The sequence below is a fragment of the Pipistrellus kuhlii genome, unplaced genomic scaffold (assembly GCF_014108245.1).
Source record: "Pipistrellus kuhlii isolate mPipKuh1 unplaced genomic scaffold, mPipKuh1.p scaffold_m20_p_14, whole genome shotgun sequence".
NCBI lineage: Eukaryota > Metazoa > Chordata > Mammalia > Chiroptera > Vespertilionidae > Pipistrellus > Pipistrellus kuhlii.
Genome location: NW_023425449.1, coordinates 5695621 through 5712860, shown reverse-complemented (window position 1 = coordinate 5712860; position 17240 = coordinate 5695621). Strand labels below are relative to the sequence as shown.

Below are 17240 nucleotides of genomic sequence, written 5' to 3'. Positions count from 1 at the left end.
CTGACTATATATGTATCCAACACTACTTTATTATTAATTATTATTATTGATTGGTGGGTCTTGTGTCAGAACTGGTTCCTGGTGGTATCAAACTTGAATGAACAATTCTCAGGCATCAGACCTTTTTTCTAAAAATGGGGATGCCTGGACACAGATATGCCCAGACCGAATTTGTTTAAAGACATACCAACCCGTGGGGGTGGGCGGACACAAAAGTCTTTGGTTTAGGGGTTTCTAGCCTTCGCTTCCTTTAAGAAAACATGCTTTAGCTGTTTGGGTAGCATATTGTTACAGAAAGGAGCCGAGAAAAGTCAGAAGAGGCCAGACATGCTGTAAAGAAATCAATTCAGCGATGTGTATGGCTTAATTCAGTCTAAGGAGCTATCATTTCACTGCCTGTCACTTTGTAATAGCTAGACCCCGGGTTTGAGAGAAGAAAAGACGGAAAATGTTTTTCTTATGAGAAGGTTGTGATCGCTTGGGTATTCGATTGTTTCAAGAGATGGCTCCCAGCTTTCTGGAACATTTATAATTTTAATCAATCTCTGTATAATATTATCAAAGAACACATGTTGACCTCCAAAAAAAAAATGCTTTCCGGGCTGTTTCCTTAAAAGGACAATAAGCGAGCGCAGGCCGTGGAGCTCAGAACCAGTGCTGTTCTCTCAGAAGATGGCTAATATGAGGTCAGACCACCCTTCTCAATGGCCCTGCTCTCCAGATGTGCATGGAACTTTTTTTTTTTTTTTAAGTTCAAGTTTCAAGGGGAAAAAAAAAGAAAGAAAAAGAAAAAGAAAAAGGTTTGTTTTCAAAATCTGGTTTCACTTAAGACATCTCCATTCTGGAGTGCATTTCATAAATTGCCCACATATTTTTCTTAGCAGAGAACTTAACTGGCTGTAATTCTTAACACATGGCCACATCATGTGATATTTTCAAAACACTTACACATAGCTCGGAGACGGTCCCTGCAGCAAAGAGCCATCCTCACACGGCCAGCCCGATTTTTTTTTACCGGCGTATCTGCATTTTCCATTTAGCGGAGCTATATATTATTAGCTTACATTTTTAGGTAGTAAAACAGCGCATTGCTGATTGTAAAACATGGACTTTATTATCTGCTGAAAATTGATTTGGCATTTATAGCCACTGTGTACTAGACTGCCTTTCTGTTTTTAACATCAGCGCTCGCAAAGCGATGATTTGTGTAAAAAAAACAGCAATGAAATCGCCATGGATTGACAACTCTTCGTGTCCCTGGTAACGGAACATTTGGATAATGCACCTGGTTATTCCCCCCCCCCCCCCACCCCACACACACACACTTAAATAGAGGCAACTACATGCTCTTAGACGAGAACAGAACACACCAAAGTGACATTCCCTGTCACTCAGTTTTACCCTGCAGGTTGGTGTGCCATTGTGTGAGGCTGATTCTTCCAACCAGCCTCCTGCTAGCTATTAAGAGAAAAACTATATGCACTGCAAATACCCAATTATGAATGTAGATTGTATTGAACATGACTTCTTCGTAGTAGGCATTTAGATTTTCCAGCTTTTCTTTAGGATCTGGCCCCCCCATCCCTTTTTTCTTTTAAAATGACTTCCAGTAAATATTTTGCAGTAGTTGACGTTTTCGTTCTTTATGTTAAAATAATACTTGGAAACTTTTACAAGGCACCTTCCTGTGTAATGATCTATTGAAAAAATAAAGGGGGGCGGGGGAGATAAGTGTTTAATCTTTAATTAAATAAGTGTTTAATCTTATACGTTTTTATAAGACAACTAGTTAATTTGTATTTCTTACCGTACACATGCACTTCGTGGGCATTATAGAGGGTAGAGATGTTGACTAATCATCTCACCACCCGTGGTAGTTGATGTTTGCAAAGAAGATGCTGTGATTGTAACATTCGGAACTGCCTTCTGCATCATCCTGTCTTCGGTTTCCATGTGTTGGGGCGGAGCTCCTGGAAGGAAAGGGGCTTGTTAGGAGGTTAATTAAAGTGAGAGGTTTCTCCCAGCTCACCCCCTTTCCCAGGCCCTTCTACACCTCCGATGCAGCTGAAGCCACATTACCTATCAGTGTCCGTCTTACTTTGTGGTTGTTTGCAGTGGGCCCCGGATGGCTTTTCCCATATGCTTCCTCGCCTCCTCTGGACCGCAGAGCTGTGTAGGGAAAATCCCGTTAACAGTCATCACTGGGCCTGGGGCAAAGGAGTGCCATCAAACCCATCTTAGAATTGTTTGGAAGCCAGAAAGCTGCCCGGTAGGAGTTAATTACCGGGAGTTAAGCAGATACAATGATGGGAAGGCCTGACCTCGGAAAGGTTACTATAATGAGGAGATTCAGGTACAGAAGCAGACATTTGTAGGAGGCTGAGAAATGTTACAGGTACAGGGTGGCTATGACTCAGTCGGTCCCCCCATTAATGTAACGTAATAGTTTTTAGTTTGTTTTTCTTTTTTTTAAAAAAATATACTTTTATTGATTTCAGAGAGGAAGGGACGGGGAGAGAGAAATAGGAACATCAATGATGAGGGAGAATCATTGATCAAGCTGCCTCCTGCACGCCCCCTACTGGGGATTGAGCCCGCAACACTGGGCATGTGCCCTTGACCGGAATCAAACCCTGAACCCTTCAGTCTGCAGGTTGAAGCTCTATCCACTGAGCCTAACCGCCTAGGGGTGGTTTGTTTTTCTGACGCTGAGGACGGGACCTTCATTAAATTTTATTTTGTGTGACAAATTTTAATCTGTGTGACAGCAGGCATGGCATTTCTCAAACATAATGTACACAGTGCGGGTCTTCGGCAAAGTAAGTCGGTGACTGAAATGACTCATAACTTGAGTACAATACGATTTTACACCTGACCCAGAAGCAGGTCTGTCTGGCCTGCTTTCTCTTACCAGCTGTTAGCATTAATTAATATTAATGGAAATGTACTTTCTGAGAATGCCTAGCCTAATTATGTTTTTCAACACGCCGAGTCCCAATCAAAGGAACGGGGAGATCCTCTTAATCTCAAAGGGAATAGATACCTGTCATCTCTGAACAGAATACATCTCTGATAGCAGCGTCAAAGCAGCCTTTTATTGAAAGCCTGGACGGGCCAAGGCTAGGCATCTTATATACTTTCTAATTCTCACTGCAGCCCCTCAAATGGCTTCTGTGACCATGTGACCAATTTGAAACCCGAAGACCAGATACGTTAAGCAGTTTTGCCCAAAGACATAGAGATAAATGGCAGAGATGGGATTCTCAGATCTGCCTGTTGGTTTGAGATTCCTTTATTTATTTATTCTTCGCCAAAACTGGTTTGGCTCGATGGATAGAGCATCAGCCTGTGGACTCAGGGGTCCCGGGTTCGATCCCGGTCAAGAGCATGTACCTTCGTTGCATGGTGTGTGCAAGAGGCAGCTGATCGATGATTTTCTCTCATCGATGTTTCTAACTCTCTATCTCTCTCTCTTCCTCTCTGTAAAAAATCAATAAAATATATTTATTTATTCTTCTTTCCCTCTTGAGGAGGGGTGAGGATGTGGTGACTTGGTGAGAGGGTATTTTACAATGGGAGCTAGATAGAAACATTGAAAGGGGAATATGTGAATTTCAAGGCTATTAGCAGAGAAGGTAGAGTTCTCTTTGCTGAAACATTAAAATGTGAAAGCATTCGCCTTAATCCTCAAGAACGATTTTGGGTAAAACAATTCCATGGTGGTGATTTCTCTGTATCCCTCCCTCTCCATAGAGTGCCGTGGGAGTGATAGGCCATTATTTTGAAAAGCTAAAAAGAAGTCATACATTTACTACTGACAAAGCTGTATATATAGAGTTAACTAAAACCTCACCTTTGCAAGCTTTTGGAATGTGGCAATCCTGGCTATCTTTTGTTGATGAGAAGCTCAGATGGTGATTTTGTATGCTTTGGATGAGTAGAAAACTGGAAAACAAATGACACATTCAACACGTTGGCAGACAGCATGGGTAAACATTGTGTGGTTCAAAAGAAATCGGATCTCCTGGTAGAGAGAATGCTGGGTACCCATGTGTTGGCCCCAGGAGGTTCTAGGCATGTAGAAATAGTATTTCCAGAAGACGCGGATGCTGCAGGAAAGCAGGTATCTTTTTTCACCATGCATTCCCTGTCCAAATTTATTTACTTATTTACTTATAAGTAAATAAGTAAATAAGTAAATAAATAAATAAAAATTTAAAAAATTGATTTTTAAAATTGTGGGATGCTTTCTGTTTTTCATATTTCCCTTTTTAAAGGCCAAGTGGGTAAGTGTACTCTGGGAGAAAAATATTCCTCCCTTTATTAGAGGAATTCGTTGCGTTCTGTGCGGTTGGTTAACATCATACAGCGGCTGATGCTCTTAAAGAGTCGGACCAAAAAAACAGCGTTCTTAATACCCTGGGATGATTTTAACGGGCTGCGAAGTTGCTTGGCGCCCGGAGGAAGAGTTGCTGTGCTTCTGATCACATCCTATGTGAACTTCGCACAATTTAACTGCCTGGCCTTTTTCCGGGCTTGTTTGCTTGAATCAGGCGTCTTCAAACTACGGCCCGTGGGCCACATGCGGCCCCCAGAGGAGTCTGATCCGGCCCGCCAGGTTTTTTGGGCAGTGAGCGCAGCCGAGGTGTTACAGTAGGAATTAGTAGTTCATATAGTCCGGCCCTCCAGCTCTCTGAGGGACCGTGATCTGGCCCCCACTTTAAAAAGTTTGAGGACCCCTGTGCCTTGAATGATCCTCAAGTTATTGGGAAGAAAGCACGTAGTAAAACTTGAGAGTCCCGTGGTAACGGTTTTTATATTCTTGCATTTGAGATGCTTAACACGTGACCAGACAGGGATGTGACGGAAATGAATCAAGGCCTTGAATCTAGCATTTTCCCTCTGAGATGGGCAATGTTTACTCTGGTTTCATCTGAATTTATACGCTAGGCCGGTGGTCGGCAAACTCATTAGTCAACGGAGCCAAATATCAACAGTACAACGATTGAAATATATTTTGAGAGCCACATTTTTTAAAATTCTTCTAAAGCCACTTCTTCAAAATAGACTGGCCCAGGCTGTGGTATTTTGTGGAAGAGCCACACTCAATGGGCCAAAGAGCCGCACGTGGCTCTTGACCACTGTACTAAGCAATTGAAAGGCCTGGGAACATGCATTGTCTTCTTCCTTTCTGCTCTATGATTATTTTATTGTGGTTGTATTTGTCTAGCCTGGAGGCAGGAAAATAGTAAAGGAATCAAAGTGAAGATTTTTGTCCTTAGAAAGCATTGTGTTTTTTTTCTAGACTTTTTTCTTTATCGTTGCTTTATAAAATATCGTGTAGTGTCAAAAGTCAGAGGCAAAACCGAATTCCTTAGTGACCTTGGCATGCTTTACATACCGGTGCTTGCTTGCTGCCCATGACTCACCAGAAAGGAGGGTGAGTAAGTGTAGATGTGCTCAGGCTTTCAAAACGTTCTCTGTTTCGCACACTTAGGAGTTTTTCTAAAGAGCTTTGTGGGAAGAAGAGTTATCTGTTATTTAACTATTTGCTACAGAGAGGAATGTCTTTGTATTTGTTTTCCTTTTTTTCTACATTTTGCTCAGATATTCTGGGGATAAAGCATTCAATATCATATCAGTGTGATCTTAATACGTCTTTGACCAAAACCTCCAGGAAAACTGAACCATTTTGTAGTGTTTTCCAGAGAGCAGAAGATCATCTCTTTAAGCCACAAAATTGCATGTGTTTAAATTTTTGGAACTTACTGATCAATGATTTTAAGTGGCCATGGTCTTCATACTTAGCTATATATTTACTTATTGTTTTACTTTCCCCCTTCCACCCCATACTTAGCTATGTTCTTGATCGGTTTGTGTTGAGCATGTTTTTATCTTATGCTTTTTGACTAGAACTTTTATAAACACTTCGTATGTTGTGTTTTTTTGGGGCCATCTATCTAAAGCAAAGCGCATTAAGAATGTTAATTCCTGAGTATGAATCAAGGTTCTTCCAGGGAGGGGTCTGAACAAGTCATTTTACTATTTGCCTGAGTTTTACTTTCTTGCCTTAGATATAAGGATTCTGTCTAGCTCACTTTTACTTCACATGAGGCAGTCATGATGATTGTAAACCTGTGGTAATTATTATTTAGTAATAATAAGCACAGTTTACATGCAAGTGGTAATTCTTATTTAGTAATAATAATAAATTTTAAATATATATTTTTGTATTGATTTCAGAGAGGAAGGGAGAGGGAGAGAGAAATAGAAACATCAAGGATGATGAGAGAAAGAGAGAGTCATTGACCTGTTGCCTCTTGCACGCCCTCTACTGGGGATCGAGTCTGCATGTGCTCTTGACTGGAATCAAACTTGGACCCTTCAGTCCGCAGGCTGATGCTCTGTCCACTGAGCCAGACCGGCTATGGCTAAGTGGTAATTGTTAAAGGCAAATTGTAGATGCTCTCTGGACTTAAAAATAGGGGGTAGTATTTGAACCACGCATACAGCCTCTAGACTAATTGTGCTTAGTGAGTGTTGTCTACATTTGATGAGATTTTTCTGAATTTTATTCACACTTGATAGGACTTTAAAAAAAATTATGAAAGCCGAGGCCGGTTTGGCTCAGTGGATAGAGCGTCGACTTGGGAACTGAGGGGTCCTGGGTTCAATTCCGGTCAGGGACATGTACCTTGGTTTCGGGCATATCCCCAGTGGGGGGTGTGCAGGAGGCAGCTGATCGATGACTCTCTCTCATCGATGTTTCTAACTCTCTATCTCTCTCCCTCCCTCTCTGTACAAAATCAATAAAATATATTTTTAAAAATTATTAAAATAACAAGCAATTAGCTCTAACCAGTTTGGCTGAGTGGATAGAGCATCGGCCTGTGGACTAAAGGGTCCCAGGTTCGATTCCAGTCAAGGGCATGTATCTTGGTTGCAGGCACATCACCTATGGGAAGTGTGCAGGAGGTGGCTGATCGATGTTTCTAACTCTCTATCCCTCTCCCTTCCTCTCTGTAAAAAATCAACAATAAAAATAAAAGAATATGGCTGATATTCAGCACAGATTATACACTTTCCCACAGTCTGTGAAGCACCTGGTTCAGAATGATGTTAATCAGTGATTTTCAAATTGGGGGGGGGGGGGGTCGTCCTTGGACGAGCAAGCAACATCAGCATCACCCAGGGACTTATTGGAAATGCAGATTCCCTGTCCTACCCCAAGGCGATTGCATCAGAAACTGGAGGGCGGGGCGACGGGGGAGCTGGCGCTCTGTGTGCGCTTGCTCTCGGGGAATTCTGAAGCATATTGAAGTTCAGAATCACTGCTATAAATTATAATTGTTGTCTCCTTGTATATTCTAGAGGAAATGCCCTCCCCCCATTTTTTAAGAAATATATTTTTATTGATTTCAGAGAGGAAGGGAGAGGGAGAGAGAGAGAGAGATCAATGATGAGAGAGAATCATTGATCAGCTGCTTGCTGCACGCCCCCAACTGGGGATGGAGCCTGTAACCTGGGCATATGCCCTTGACCCGAATTGACCCTGGGACCCTTCAGTCCGCAGGCCGACACTTGATCCACTGAGCCAAACCAGCTAGGGCCCTCCACACCCACGCACCCTTTTGACCTTAAATAAACCAGTCAGGTCCCACGTGAATGGAAATCAAGGCAAGTTGTTTCTTTTAAATGATGTGCTTGGAAAAGTACTCCTCAAGAAATTACAAATCACATGTGGTGTAGAGCCTTGGTTTTTAATGGCATCACTTGACTCAGGTCAGGGAGAGGCCGTGCATTTCAACCTGAATTCTGGTTGCGTTTGCTCAGAGTTACTTTTAAACAGGTGAGCCCATTTCAGGACATTTATTATGCCCTTGTCTCATTTTGAGGCCACCTTCTGATTATTCCTAGTTCTGTTCGTTTAGCCGATCATATTTAGAAAATATTGGTTTGGACCTCAACTTCACCATAATATCAGGCAATCTTGAAAATTTGGGTGGTTGAAAGTCTTCTTTTTATTCTTTTTTCTATTGAATGTAAAGAAGGGTCAGCAACATTAAAAAAAAAAAATGACCGAAACCGGTGTGGCTCAGTGGATAGAGCATCGGCCTGCAGACTGAAAGGTCCCAGGTTCGATTCCGGTCAAGGGCATGAACCTTGGTTGCAGGCACATCCCCAGTAGGGAGTGTGCAGGAGGCAGCTGATTGATGATTCTCTCTCATCAATGTTTCTAACTCTCTATTCCTCTCTGTAAAAAAAATCAATAAAATATAATTTAAAAAATGTTCCATGGGCAGTGCCTGGAGAAGATTCCCTTCTGTGTCTCCCGCGCTCCGCTGTTCCCTTCTGTGCCCCGTGTGCCTCCGGTGAGCGGCGTCTGCCACGCTCCCTGGCCTTTGCCTCCTGCGATCAAATAGATGGAAATGGCTCCTGGCACCATCTGGCGAAGAGGAGCCGCCGAGCCCGGAGGACTGTGCTGGAGAGAGAGGAGCCGAATGCTGAGAAATGTGGAAGTCTGGGGACTCGGGCGGAGGGTTGGTTGTTGTTTCTTTAAAGAGCATGAACATTAATACATCTTCTGGAGGTTTGATGGGACGTGTACTGCCTACTGCCCCATCTGGTGCTTATGATTGCGTGGCGCATTAGCATGCCGCAAGTTCATAATGTATTCAGGGGAGGAACATCCCTTGCATACCAATTGAGGCAGCCTCTCTCCCAGAACTGCCTTTGAATTTCAATGATGTTTATATCTTGCAAGCCTTGACTGAGCTGAGCATTTCCGGTCTGAGGAATGTCTTAAGAGGGAGGGAGAAAGAGAGGGTAGGGTGAAGAGTTTTTTCTCCTATTCCCCCATTTATTTTCCTCCCTCTTGTTTTTTCTTGATGAAATTATAAGTAGTTTTAAATCTTTTGTTGATATATGCTTTTTCTGTGTGTGTGTGTGTGTGTGTGTGTGTGTGTGTGTGTGTGTGTGTTTTAACCCAATAATACTGAGTTAGTTCACATAGCCTTAAAACAGTTTGTCCTGTGGGATTATTGGTGTGCTTGTCCCCTTACTACAGACTGGCCACCTTTGAGAGTCAGGCCTGTGTCTATTTCTGTATGGATCACCATGGCATCTGGAGGCCAGTCATTCATTTAACAAGTCATTTTTATGGGGCCGGCGCTGTGGGTGTGACGCTGTTCTGAGTGTTGAAGAATCAGCGGTGAGCAAGACTCGTGAGTCCCTCCACTCAGGGCATTGACAGTTTAGACAGGAGGAGGCAAGCTGGAAACACACACATCTGGAGGATAATGCCAGACAGGGATAAATACAGCTAAAAACAGGGCACAGCCCTGGTCTTTCTGCTCAGTGGTTAGAGCGACAGCGTGTGCACCAAAGGACCACAATTTCAGTTCCCAGTCAAGAGCACATACCTGTTTGCAGGTTCAATCCCAGGCCCAGTCAGAATACATGAGGGAGGCAAATAATCAATGAGTTTCTCACATAGATTTCTCTCTCTCTCCCTCCTCCCACTTCCCCTCTCTTCAATGGAAAAAATGTCCTCAGATGAGGATTAATAAAAAGAAACACAAGCCCTAACTGGTTTGGTTCAGTGAATATAGTGTCAGCCTGCCGACTGAAAGGTCCCAGGTTTGATTCCGGTCAAGGCAGGTACCTTGGTTGCGGGCACATCCCCAGTGGGGTTGTACAGGAGGCAGGTGATCAATGTTTCTCTTTCATCAATGTTTCTAACTCTCTATCCCTCTCCCTTCCTCTCTGTAAAAAAGTCAATAAAAAGACAACAAACAAGCCCAAACTGGTTTTGCTCAATGGATAGAGCGTCGGCTTGGGGACTGAAGGGTCCCGAGTTCGATTCCAGTCAAGGGCATGTACCTTGGTTGCGGGCACATCCCCAGTAGGGGGTGTGCAAGAGGCAGCTGGTCGATGACTCTCTCTCATCGATGTTTCTAACTCTCTATCTCTCTCCCTTCCTATCAGTATAAAATCAATAAAATATATTTAAAAAAAAAAAGACAACAAACAAAAACAGGATAGAGGGTAGGTGGGTGGCTTATTTAGTGACTATTTTTGCTTGTTTTTGGAGAGCATATGGCCCTCTTTGGCCTTATTGGAGTATTCAGGGCCAGGGTATTCTAGGAAAAATGGAAAGAAAACTATTTTGGGCAAGTGTTGCTTCCAGTTCAGAAGCACACGGCTATATAAGTTCCATGTCATTCTTACTGAATCAAACTATATTTCACAAAAGCAAAAAACACGCAGACAAATGAAGCTAGAAGAAAATGGTGGTAGGCACGACAACAAGTTATTTAAATTAAAGCACAGCAGGCAAAATTTCTTCAAGTATCTTTAAAAATTCCACAACAATATTTTAGAATCATTTAAAGAAGACACTTTAAAAAAATAATTTTTTAAAATTAAAATGAAATGTTTCTCAATTACAAATGACATTCAATATTATACAAGTTTCAAGTGCTCAACATGGTGGTTAGACATTTATGTAACTTCTGAAGTGATCCTCTAAGTCTAGTACCCAGCTGGCACCATATTATTGACTACTCTAGAGGCCCAAGCAGTGCACAGAATTCGTGCACGGGGGGGGGGGGGGGTTCCCCAGCCTGGCCTGTGCCCTCTCACCGTGCGGGAGCCCCGCGATCAACCTCCCCAAAGGGGTAGGCCCCACCCACCCATCTGGGGCTCCTCAATGCATTGCCCCAAAGAGTAGGCCGGAGTCCAGGGTCCCGCCTCTGCACCGTATGGAGCCACTGGGACCCGCCCACCTGCACGTGCCCGTTGCACACACAGCTTCCTGGTGATGGATTGTTAAGGTGTGAGAGCATTGTGGTGTGAGGGTGTGATGACCACATAGGCTTTTGTTAGTATAGATTCCCTATGCTGTACTTTACATATCCCTGTGACGGTTCTTTAACTATCAATTTGTGCTTCTTAATCTCTTTATCATCAAGCCCTTTAAGGTGGTAAGATTTTTGCTGAAACCTATGCGGTATAACTGTTCAGTGGCAGAGGAATAACAAGTTCAAGAGCCTTGAGGTGAGAACATGATTGGCACATTCAAAAGTAGTTTGAGCCCATTTCAGAGGCCAGCCCATTGCTAGGAGTTGGGAATTCGTTCTGGGTGTGTCTAGAAGCCATCTAAGTGACACGATCTGAATTACCTTTTACAAGGATGACTTGAGCTTCTATGTAACATGTTCTCGGGAGGCACTAAATAATTCTACTGAAGGAACACCATGAGTCTTTAAATCCTTTGAGGCACTCTTTTGAGTAGGAATTAGCATGGATTCTTGGAAGCAGTAAGATGTCTCTTGGATTCTAGCCTTGCCACTTGTTTGATGTTTGACTTTGAGCATTATTTAATCTCTTTTAGTATGTCTTCTCCTCCATGGAAAGGGATAATGAGTCGCTAAAACCACGGTATTATTGTGAGAATGGAATGAGATCATTCATGTAAAAGACCCAGCACAGTGCCCAGTTCCTAATAGGTGGCTGATCTACCGTTGACACATGGATTATAACAAAACATTTGGGATAGTTTCAAGGAATATTTAAACGGCTGGAAGCATCTTGTTGGGAATCCTCTCTGGTACTGTTATTTTTCTGGTACTATTAAAATTTGGCCATGGTAGTAGTCTCAGCAGCATCTGCAATCTCTTGCCTTTGATCTAGAATTACCTAAGGAAGAAAACTCCAGGAATTCTGTACAAAATCCATTCCCAGTGAAACAACCTGGAATTTTTTTTTTCTTTTCTTCTTAACCAAAATGTATCTCAGTGAACTTGGAAATTATTTTACAAGTAAAATTCTATTATTTACCACACACACACACACACACACACACACACACACACACTAGAGGCCTAGTGCACGAAATTCATGCATAGGTTGGTCCCTAGGCCTGGCTGACGATCAGGGCCAATCAGGGCCTTCCCGCTGCCAGCTGAGGCCTTCTTTCATTCCTCGCTGCACTCTGGTGGTCAGTGCACATCATAATGAACAGTCTCCCAATTGAACTTCCGAAGGGACAATTTGCATATTAGCCTTTTCCTATATAGGACACACACACACACACACACTCACACACACACACACACACACACACACTCACACACACACACACACACACATACACACACATACCCACACACACCCATATGCATACATACATACATGCATACATGTGGTCATGTGCTACTTAACTAGCCTCAGGGATATGTCCTGTGAAATGTGTAATTAGGTGATTTTGTTGTCATGTGAACATCATAAAGTGCACGTACACCAACCTAGATGGTACAGGCCACTACAAACCTGTGCCGCATGTTACTGTAACAAAACAAAAGATAAAATCAAGCTCAAGAGAAAAGGATGCAATCAAGAGATGTTTGAGGCTGCTGCCATGGTAACATGGCATACTCTTTTACAGCAACCTTTTTAAAAAAAAAAAAAAAAGTGGAATGAATTTACTCTAAAATAATGGTGAAAGGTACAATATAGTAAATACGTTAACCAGGAACTTAGTTGTTTATTATCATTATCGAGTGTTATGTATTGTTCATTATTATATGTGCTATACTTTAAAAAAATCATATTTTTATTGATTTCAGAGAGGAAGGGAGAAGGAGAGAGATAGGAACATCAATGTTGAGAGAATCCTTGATCAGCTGCCTCCTTGCCTCTGACTGGGGATCAAGCCTGCAACCCAGGCCTGTTGGCGTTTTCAGTCTGCAGGTCGATGCTCTACCCACTGCACCAAACCAGCTAGGGCTATGCGCTATGCTTTTATAGGTGTGGCAGGGCAGTACGTTTGTTTTACAACAGCGTCACCAGGAACAGGTAATTAATGTGCTGTGCTGTGATGTCACTAGACAACAGGAATTTCTCAGTTTCTTTATACCCTTATGGGACCACTTTGTATCTGTGGCTTGTCTTTGACCAAAATGTTGTTAAGTGATGCATGACTGTATATATTTGGTGTGTGTGTGTGTGTGTGTGTGTGTGTGTGTGTATGTGTGTGTGTGTATTTGGGGGGGGGGAAGGTTAATATGAGGAAGCCAAATTGCTTTCTGAACATTGTGGTTATATGAAGGATAATTAAGAAAAAAGTCTTAATTCATAAAATATTAACAGTGTTTATCAATCAGTTGCACAGTTACTAGATTAAGCTTTTCGTAAGGAATTAAGTTCACTGAAATGGAGAAAATTAAGAGCTCCTTTGTTTTTGCACGAATGATGCACTAACAGCAAGAAACAATCCTCCAAATATTGTCTTTTGGTCTCTAAGGCGATGTTTAGCTGGTCAGACTTTCTGTAGGAGAAATCTGGGATTAGGAGCAAGGGCAGATGTTGCTGATGTTGGATATCTAAAGAGAGTTCCGTAACTATTGGCATGGGCATATCTTGATTGAGCATATAAATTAGTTGAGTTTCTTTAGCACCTGCTTTTCAGTTATGTATTTTCTAGAGGCCTGGTGCATGGATTCGTGCACATTGGAAAGAAATTAATTAGACGAAATATTTTAGAGGCTGGAAAGGGACCCTGGGAAGGCTCCAGGGCATGTTCAGCCTCTCTTGACCAGTCAGTCCGACCCCAGCAGCAAGCTCGTCTACTGGTTGGAGCATCTGCCCCCCCAGTGGTCAGTGCATGTCATAGTGACTGGTCGATTGGTCAAACAAATAGTTGGACGCAGCATATTAGGCTTTTATTATATAGGATTTTTGGCTAGAAGTTCTGCCCCCTTCAATTGGTAGATTATTTTTTGTATTTTCCTTCAGACATTCAGAAACACAAATTACGTGAAAGGAATGTGAAGGAGGAGTTAGAGTGGGTGACTCAGGCAAGTTTTGTCAGCACGTACGAGACTCTTGAAGTGTTCTTTGATGTCCCACAGAGCTGTCCCCATCTGCACGTGGTGTGAGGAGTCACATGCATTGCTGCTGTGTTCTGGCTGGAATGTAAGAACGAGAGGAGCCAACTAGAAGAGCTATAGGCACTTGAGAGGTGGGCATCCTAGTTTAGAAGAAGGCAGTGCCTGCCGGCTGCTAAGATTGATCATTTTCTTAGTTAAATACCAGTGGGATTTTTAACAGCATCTTACAGCAGTGATGGGTTTTCAAGGCTTTGGGAAAATTCAGAGAGGGGAATAGCTACCCCCGGGAAAGAGCCTTACTGGCCATTCCAGACATTGTCAGGCCACACCGGCGTGCTCTCTCCTTCTGAGGATGCCAGGAGCTCAGGTGGTGTTTTTGTTTGTTTGTTTGTTTTTGTTTGTTTTTTTAAGCATTAAATATATATATATATATTATGTATATATATTATATATATATATATATATATATATATATATATATATATATTATTGATTTTTTACAGAGAGGAAGGGATAGGGATAGAGAGCTAGAAACATCGGTGAGAGAGAAACATCAACCAGCTGCCTCCTGCACACCCCCTACCAGGGATGTGCCCGCAACCAATGTACATGCCCTTGACCTGAATCGAACCCGGGACCCTTCAGTCCACAGACTGACACTCTATCCACTGACCCACACCGGCCTCGGCAAGCTCAGATGATGAAATGTTGTCTTGTTTTCCTCCAGAAAGAGAGGAGGGAGGAAGCTAGGCTGATCCCATGAGACTGGGAAGCGGTATGGCAGTGCTTCTTCCTCTACCGGAAGTGCCCTGGCTGGGCTGGAATCTCTGCTCAAAAGACCCCCAGGTTGTGCCCTTTATCTGGTCCTTCTTGGTCTTACTTACAAGTACGACGTGGGGCCCAAAACGGTTTGGCTCAGTGGATAGAGTGTCGGCCTGCGGACTGAAAGGTCCCAGGTTCGATTCCGGTCAAGGGCATGTACGTTGGTTGCAGGCACATCCCCAGTAGGGGGTGTGCAAGAGGCAGTTGATCGATGTTTCTCTCTCGTTGATGTTTCTAACTCTATTCCTCTCTGTAAAAAAAAAAACAATAAAAAATATATTTTTTTTTAAAAAAAGTATGATGTGGATAAGTACAGGCCTATCCAGCTGTTCAGAGTCTAGCTCCTTGCTGAGCCCAGTGTTTCCCTTCCCCAGCGAACTCCTGCACGAAAGCAGGCGGGTGGCAGATGGCGGGGGAGGTGGGGGAGCGGATTAAATGGGGGTGGCATCCTTTGACCTGATAGAACCTCTGGAGCAATTTCGGCACAAATTGAGGTCAAGGACCCTCGACTCCCACTCTTTTTTCATCCGTGGTGCCTAGTAGCACGTGTTGTACACGTCACATGGGTAATGACTGTTTCTGAAAAGGACCTGCTCCTCAATTAGGACAGCCCCATGGTTCCCGCGTTCAGCTCACCAGCCACCAGCAAGGATGGACCGAGCTCTCATTAGACGCCCACCGCATGCTCAGCCACTGGAGTGAGTCCCAGAATAGAGCGAGCACCATGCCTTGCTCTTGTAAAGCTTACATTCTAGGGTGTGCGGGACTGGGGGAAACGGAGCAGACCACAAGGAATCAACATGAGCCGTCAGTGAAATCGGGGGTGCGTTAGGAAATGATCCTCACAAAAAACCCGAGCAGGGTAAGGAAGGTGCCAGGCACCCCGGTGCCTGTCCGCACGGGAGAGGCAGCTGCGGGTCAGGCCACTCCATCCTGGGCAGAGGCAGCGGGACACGGTCCCCAGACAGACGGGAATAACGCATTGAGGGCCTATGCGTGTCACCTGGGGGAAGCCTGGCGCGTGGCCGGCTCCCCCACGTGGCGCAGTCGTATTAGTTTAATCACGTGAGTGATTTCCTCGGGCCCACTTGCAATTTCTTCCTTTTTAAAAAAAAAATAGATGTTATTGATTTTTTTACAGAGAGAAAGGGAGAGGGATAGAGAGTTTATATCAGTGAGAGAGAAACATCGACCACTGCCTCCTGCACACCCCGTACTGGGGATGTGCCTGCAACCAAGGTACATGCCCCTGACCTGAATCCAACCTGGGACCCTTCAGTCTGCAGGCTGATGCGCTATCCACTGAGCCAAACCGGTTTGGGCCCACTTGAAATTCCTGGCCCCTGCTGGGTTGCTGCTCCTTCTCAAAGTAACAGTCCTACTGGCTGCATGGGCGCCTCCACACAGAGTAGGGCTGAGTTTCAGCAGCTGCACGGTAGAGGGGCTGCATGCTGATAGGAAGAAGAAGTAGGTGCCGACTCTGGGAAAGACTGTGCACAGCACTGCCGGGGGTTTCGGAGAGAGGAGGGGACTTGACGTAAAGTTAATGATTGCCATGGAGATGGAGCAGGCAGGCCAGTGGAGATTAATTGGGAATGAGTTGAAGAAAGCAGTGAAGACCCAGATTAACGGGGGAGGGGGAGGGGTTGTAAACTGGGAGGAGTTGAAGTTTAGGAGCCAGCAAGAGGTGCCATGCTCTCATTGAGAGAAAGGAGGGACTAGACTCTAGTAGCTGCTGCCGATGGGAGTCTGGGTACCTGGCAGCATGGTAGTGCCTCCGTCGAAATGAGAAAGTTAGGAGGAAGATGTGGTTTTGGAGAGAGGATCATCTCACCGATAGGCTGTCTGAGATGCTAACAATAGCCGCTGTTCCGCAGACAGTCAGAACTGGGAGATGGTAGCTTGGGCGAGGAACCACATCTTGAGATGTAGAAATTGAAGTGGAAAAGTTAAATTGTACATCACTGCAATGGGTAGTCAATTTTGAGATAATAGGAAATGCTAGAATAATGTTTTGTCAACGCTTTGAATTTTATTGCTATGAAATCACGGTTTGTTGTGCTCAGGCACAGATTTCCATTTTGAAATTAACTTTTGTGCATTTTCCATCTTTTTGAGGTGTCATTTGTGCATTTTTTGTTTTCATCAGAGCTATGTTCACGTCTCATAATTATCAATACTTTCCCCTTTCCTTTCTGAATATCCTACTTGACTCCTGAGTATGCTTGCTATAATAATATGGTGTGTAGGTGGAGAATAATACAGATCTTTAAAGCTTGGGCTTTGCAATTAAACAAAACTTGGTATGCCTTCCTCATTTGTCCTCCTCTTCCTTGCTCCATGTCATTCAGTTTGCTCATCTGATTCTCTTGAGTATTAAATAAAATCATGAAAAATATTCCACAACATGTTTTCTGTCTTTTCCAGCATGTGAGATCTAAAAAAGGAAAAATCGGGCCCAGCTGGTGTGGCTCAGTGGTTGAGCATCGACCTGTGAACCAGGAGGTCGTGGTTTGAGTCCCGATC

At 43.7% G+C, this 17240-nt stretch overlaps 1 protein-coding gene across 5 annotated transcripts in view; it reads left to right on the top strand.

The window, feature by feature from the left end:
- RUNX1T1 (RUNX1 partner transcriptional co-repressor 1) overlaps positions 1-17240 on the top strand; it is a 132978-nt gene that overhangs the window by 46763 nt on the left and 68975 nt on the right. The gene's annotated exons all lie outside the window — the stretch shown is intronic.